The sequence below is a fragment of the Strix aluco genome, chromosome 7 (genome assembly GCF_031877795.1).
Source record: "Strix aluco isolate bStrAlu1 chromosome 7, bStrAlu1.hap1, whole genome shotgun sequence".
NCBI lineage: Eukaryota > Metazoa > Chordata > Aves > Strigiformes > Strigidae > Strix > Strix aluco.
This window is the reverse complement of record NC_133937.1, coordinates 37538855-37545193: the sequence shown is the minus strand read 5'-3', so window position 1 is coordinate 37545193 and position 6339 is coordinate 37538855.

Below are 6339 nucleotides of genomic sequence, written 5' to 3'. Positions count from 1 at the left end.
AGAACTAAAATGTGGGATCTTTGGGGAGTGTGCTTTTGCAATTTGAGGGAAACCTGGATCGTGATCAATATTTATCTAAACGAAAAAGTAATGAGGATGTGAAACTCTGAAATAACTCGGTGGGAGGACGCACAACTAGCTGAGGTTGCATAAGAGTGATCAAGAAGCTTTGCAAGAACAGAAACAAAGTGCTGGCAGTGGCAGCAGGTCACAGAGCTCCTTTCAGCCACGCTTGCTAGGCTGGTGCTCTCTCCCCAAATCTGGGAAGCCTCAAAAAATTCTCCTCCTCTGCCCAGGAGGGTCTGGGCCATCATCTTTCACCTCGGTTCCTTGCTCTGATTAGCCAGGCCTTGAAGAACACTCTTAAAGATTTAGCACATGCCCCCTCGCTCCTCACTTAGGGCTACTCAATCCAGACGTTGAACTGTTCCCGCCAGTGTTGTGTCTTCAAGCCTGCCCAGTGCTTCTGTTGCTCTCTGTGGTGCTCACTCCCCTTGCTGTGCTCCCAAAACTGGCTGCAGACTTCAAATGATTTTCCAGGGCTTACACAGAGCAGCAGCACACCTTCAAGAAGGCTATTCTTATTTAGACATCTAAGCAGGATATTTGCTTTCTTTTTTTTAACATTTTTTTTTTTACAACAGCATGACTCGCATCTTGCTAGTAACCCATGATAACCGCCCATGTCTGGTTTTTCATTGTCTGTCAATGCAATCAATTATTCCTGCCCAACTGTCACGCTTGGCACTTGTCCCTGCTGCCGCCTCTTTCTCCAGTTTCTCAAGATCTTGCTGAATTGTATCCCTGACAGTCTTCTACCTGGCTCTGTCAAGCTTAGCCTGCTCTGCAGGGCCATGACAGCACTGACCCAAACCAGGTCCAGGACAGACCCTTGCTAAATGCATCATCCCATTTTGCCAGAGAGCTGTTGGTAGCTGCCAAGAGATTTATTTGCACCCAATCCTACCGCAGTTTCATGCAGATCTCATTTTCAGAGCTTAGTTTTGAGAGCAGCAGCAAGAACCTTCCCAATGTGAGGATACACAACAACTGCTGCTTTTCCCTTGGTCACAAATATTGTTAATCTGCTAGGAAGGCACTAAAATTGATTTACATGATGTTTTCCTGACAAATCTATCATGCCTGCTAATCATAACCTCATGTGAGTGGGTGAGTTTTGTCAGAGTATCCCATGCAGTGGCGAGGGGTGAAATGTCACAGTGGATTTGAATAGGCAATATTAAAATAATGGCAAAGCAGCCAGAAACTCGACAATTAAGTTCAGTCCATCTTGCGGATGGGAAGCTTTGAAATTAAGGAGGGAGATTAGTCACTGAGAAAGAATGAAGACTATTAATAGAATATGATCCCTGATCATTACCAAGCTCCAAGCGGACAATTAACATTAAAAACACATCACACCATCGTGGGTAACCACTGGCCCATGGGCTTGTATCCCCAGCCTCCATCTTACAGTTATCTCTGCAAGATGGTAATTCAAACAGCTGTTGGCAAAGGCGTATCTCAGAAAATTAAAGCATGCTTTAATATTAAGCAGTAACAGAGGAGGTTGCAGATGGAGTGGGCTGCTAGATCCCTGCTAAATCTCTGCTAAATCCCTGCTAGATCCCTGCAGCTGCTGGGGCTCTTCAGCCTACCCAGATTGCATTACAATATGGGTTGTTTTTTCTGGCTGAGTTTACCAAGATCACTGTGCTACTGCCTCTGCAACGTTTCCTCCTCCTCCTCAGGTCCCTAATCTCTGTGTTGTCTGCAAGCTTGATTAGGGGCAAGCTTCCTGTTTTCTTGCTGCTCAGCAATAAAAGTTTAAAGCAGCACAAGGCTGAGTTAAAGCTGATTGGAAGGGACCTGCTGCTCACAGGTTTCTGCAATTTGCTCAATTACCTGATCATTCCCAAACCTAATTTCTGTGCTGGATCACACATTGTGTTGTGCTGTTCCTACCAAGATATGTGGCTACTGTCACTCTGCCTTTATGTGAATGAAATTCTGGTTTATCAGCTGCATTTGGGCTGCTTCAACCCAGAGCTGGGGTTGACTGCTGTGGGAGCAGCAGGTTCATGTGCCTTGGTGTCTCCTGCCTGTGGCTGCCTGTGCAGGCAGAGCACCACTCTAAGGAAAGGTGGGGGGAAACTTCACAGGGGCTATGATGCCTTGCTCCTTCTCCACTCCTCTCTGCATCCCCTGGCAGAGGATGAGTGAATAACGGGGAGCACCACTCTGCCCGTGGGCAACCCCGCACTCCTGGGGTAGCACAGAAGGCTTCAGAGAAAGGCTCAAAAGAAAATCGAATCTTCAAAAGCAACCTAAAACACAGTCTAGGCTAGATTTAACTAGAAGACACTTTCCTACATGTTCTTTGAGGCTGAGTATGTGATGTCCAATTTTTTTTGTATGATAACTCTCTGTTAGCCATCCTGGATCTCTGAATGAGTCTCCTGTCCTCAGAGACCAGGGATCTGGGCCTGTCCCTCCTCCAAAATGCCCATATCCTTAGATCATACTCAGCAGCTGACTATAGCTGCTATTTGCAGCCCTTTCCCCTGCCCACGCCTCTCCCCACTTCACACCTTCTTAGCAGGGAGTTATTTTAGCTTCAACTGCTTTGTCTCCTCTCACTACTGGCCTTTAATCTCTGGTTGGGGTTTGTAGCCCTGTTCACTGAAAGCCTTTGCTGCCTGTCTGACTGCTCCAGCCTCCCCAAGCCTCCTCTGGACAGACATCACTCGAGGTCTTTTTGGATGTATTATTAGAAAGATGCCTAACGCATGAAATCAGTGTTATTCTGAGTAGTTTGAGGTCAACCCCATCCCCTGAATGTGGCATGTTCCTGCTGCTCCTAGCCAAGAGGTCCCCACCACCACCTCCAGCAGGACGAAGTCTGCTCATTAGTTTCTACTCCAGTAAACACGTACTTCTACCACCAACCCCTCTTCCCAGGAGGATTTCTGGCTTGCAGGAGGATATTGCATTCACATACACTTTTCCTGATCCATCTTTGATCATCCACATCTTTCACAGAGGGAACACCAAACCCATGGGGGTCTCCGGCACCCTTTGAATTAAACAAAGGCTGTCCCACAAACAGTGGTGTGACACCCTGAGGAGTGGAAGCCAGATGTTAGAAGTGAAACACGGGTTGCCCCAGGGCTTATCACGCGTTTCCATTTCCTTCAGAGACCTGACATTTGTAGTTTTTGTGGTCAGATGAGGCGTAGGCTTGTTCTTGTATTCATGAAACAAACAGAAAATGTGGCACACGCTTTTAAAAAAAAAAGAAGCTGGTAAGAAGTAGAAGCAGTGCACACAGGTGGTGGCTACTGAAGGATGAATATTTCCCGTGCTGGTAAGTGATCTTGCTAACTATTTATATCAGACAACTTTCTTAAGGCAAGCTGAATTTGGAGACTTTCAGATAAGGAAAACCTCTGATGAGATCCTATACTCTTGGAGGTCAACTCTAGCCTTAATTCTTGAGTACTTTGGCTTTTATCACAGCTTTAATGAGACTTTATGTTGGGGGAGTATACATGTGGAGCATGCTGCCATCTTCCCAGTAGTCCCAGAAGACCCGAAGGTGGAAGCTGTGTTTCCAATTTGTGCCGGCGTAGCTGCACCCGTGTCCCCAGATGGCACCCACACCCTGGCCAAAGTTTTTGTTTCAAGTAAAAAATGAGATTTAGTCACATGAAGGGGTAATACCATCATATGCACCTCTGACACAAGAGAAATACGGCTTCTTTTTCCCATTGCCCACCCCACTGTGAAAGTGCCCTTTCATGTAGAACTAAAAAGATCCAAACCTTGTGTTTCTTGCAATGCCCATACTGCAGGGATAAGCTTCCTTTCTTTGCTATATAATCTCATTTTTTCCTCAAAGCCTGCATTCCTGACCTGTTTGCTGGTGCTGACCTATTTACTGGTCTGCTGAAAGAAGGGACTGCCCATGCAGAGAAGCTGATTTATGTGCCACCTTGTGACCATGCCTTCACAGCTCTGGCAGCTCACATCCAGGTTTGGACATGATTAGGATTTTTCTAGCACAAATTTATAAAAAAATGTGTTTTGAGTATGTCTGACACAGTTCCATGGCTGAAAAAAAGAAATACTGAGGGCTAACAAGCAGTTGGCAGGAACTGTTTTAAAATCTGCGTTCCTTAGAGAGCCCATCATCAGCACAGAGGATGTAATGGGCATGATTAAATAGTTAAGTCATATGTAAAAGCAATGGAAACAGTGATCTTGCATGTTATGTCCGATTACATCATTCCTCCCAATGAGATTCAGTGCGATTCCCAATATTTTCTTTCAGGAAATATAGAACATAAATTAATGCGATGTACATTTTGCTGAGTAGCAAACAGCAAATTCTGTGAGAAGATTTGAAAATTTGGAGTGGATGTTTTGCTGTTCACTTGTATTGATTCTTTCTCCAGGACAACTGGACTTTCCCAGGATGTTTTTCCTTCCCGCAACTCTTCCTGTGCCTTATTCATGATATTCTTTAAGCCTCACTTAAATGAAAATTTCATTCATTATAACTTCATCACCTTTAATTTCTAAAAGGTCTGTCTAATTATACCCATAAATACCTCGGGAGAGGAATTGTAATCAAACATCATTCATTTAGTGTCCGCATAGATTGAAAACCGCTCTCTGAAACAATGACTCATCTCATTCTACATGCCAAAACACATGCCTTGCATTTTTAATACCTGAAGTATTTTTTTTTTTTACTTATGAAAGCTTGGCTTATAAAACTTCATCAGATAACATTCATGTTTAACAACTGTGTTTAGATCGCATAAATCAGCACACACACACTGCCTTGATTTGGGAACGAGCTGTCCTCAGGGCTTCCAGCAACCCTTCTTTATCTCACCATTTCCATTTCTGCATCAGAATAAAAGCCATCCTCACTGATGGCCCACTCCATCATCCATTTTTACTGACCTCCTTATTTACTTTTTTACCTGCAGCACATCTCAGACATCCTTGAGGACATCTGGGAAGTTTTGGGTGTGTTTCCCATGTCTGGGTGACATCCAGGGGACTGCTTTTAAAGATGACTCGACAGCAGGTTTTGGTCTGGACAGAGCAGGCACCGTGCAGTTCTGCCTGGGAAATCCCAAAACACCAAGTGAATGTGCCCGGTGTTGCATTTCCTACCTTCAGACCCAGCAATTCAGGGTTTTCTCGGCAGGCGAGGGGAACACGTTTCTGTATGTTTTCTGTTCCACTTGGCACACTTTCTTTCCAAATTTATGGAAGGCGAAGGAAAATTCCAGGCTTGTTTGTTAGTTTAGGAACTTAATCTGTTTGATGCCGCCTGATGACATTTCATTAAGCAATAAACTGCTGTACCTCCTTTTGCTGAGCCAAATAGAGGAAAGAAGAAGCAGTACGTTAGACTGACTCTTATCGTATTGCCTGATACTCTGCCCGACTCACAGTCCTGCTCTTTTAAATCAAATTTGTTCCAAATATCATTAAAACTATTGGCCTTATACAAAGTTTAACCCAGCACAAGGCTAAAGGGTTTGAAACAAACCTTTTTCTTAAGCAGAGGAAAAGTGTGGCCTTTAATGTAGGCTGATAAAATCCAATGGACTGTTATTTCTGAGCTAGGGATGGGTGTAAATCACAGCAGTGGGGCAGGACAGCAAAGAGGGTTTTATGCTTTCTTGGGTCTGCTTTTTGCCCAGATTCGTCTGGCCCCAGATGATTTGTATCACCTCCAATGATTTGCAAGATCTATTTATTTTTACTACTTGTAAACCAGTTTTCCCTGTGCAAATCCTCCCACAAAATGACCTTTTCCCAGATATATACAGATTACTCAGCCCTGCATCCTCTCAGGCCACGGATGCGCTGTGACTACACCCTCTGTTATGGTTTCCCCGGTGTCCCAGCTCTCCTGTGTGTTGGTTTCCTTCCTTGGGGGAGCCCTTCTGGCACAAATTAATTATCTCGAGCAGTGGTGTTATAAACACGTGTGTTAAAAAATGACCAAATGAGCAGCAAAACCCACGGCTACCTGACACTGAATACTGCTCTTCCTAGATATCCCGGCGTATTTTTCCACACATATCTCTTCCCCGGAGTGCTTGGCAATTTCCCATTCCCCACTGAGGATGTTTTGCTGTCCAGCTGGTTCCCCCACCCCCAGGTTGCAGGGGACCACTGAGGTGGGGTGTCACCGAGGTGGTCCACGCAGCTACGGGACCACCGCCACCCTCAGCCTTCAACTAGCCCAAGCCTTTGCGGTAACAGCAACAGTGAGTGGCCTCATTGCTGGCTTGTGCTGCTGCACTTGTG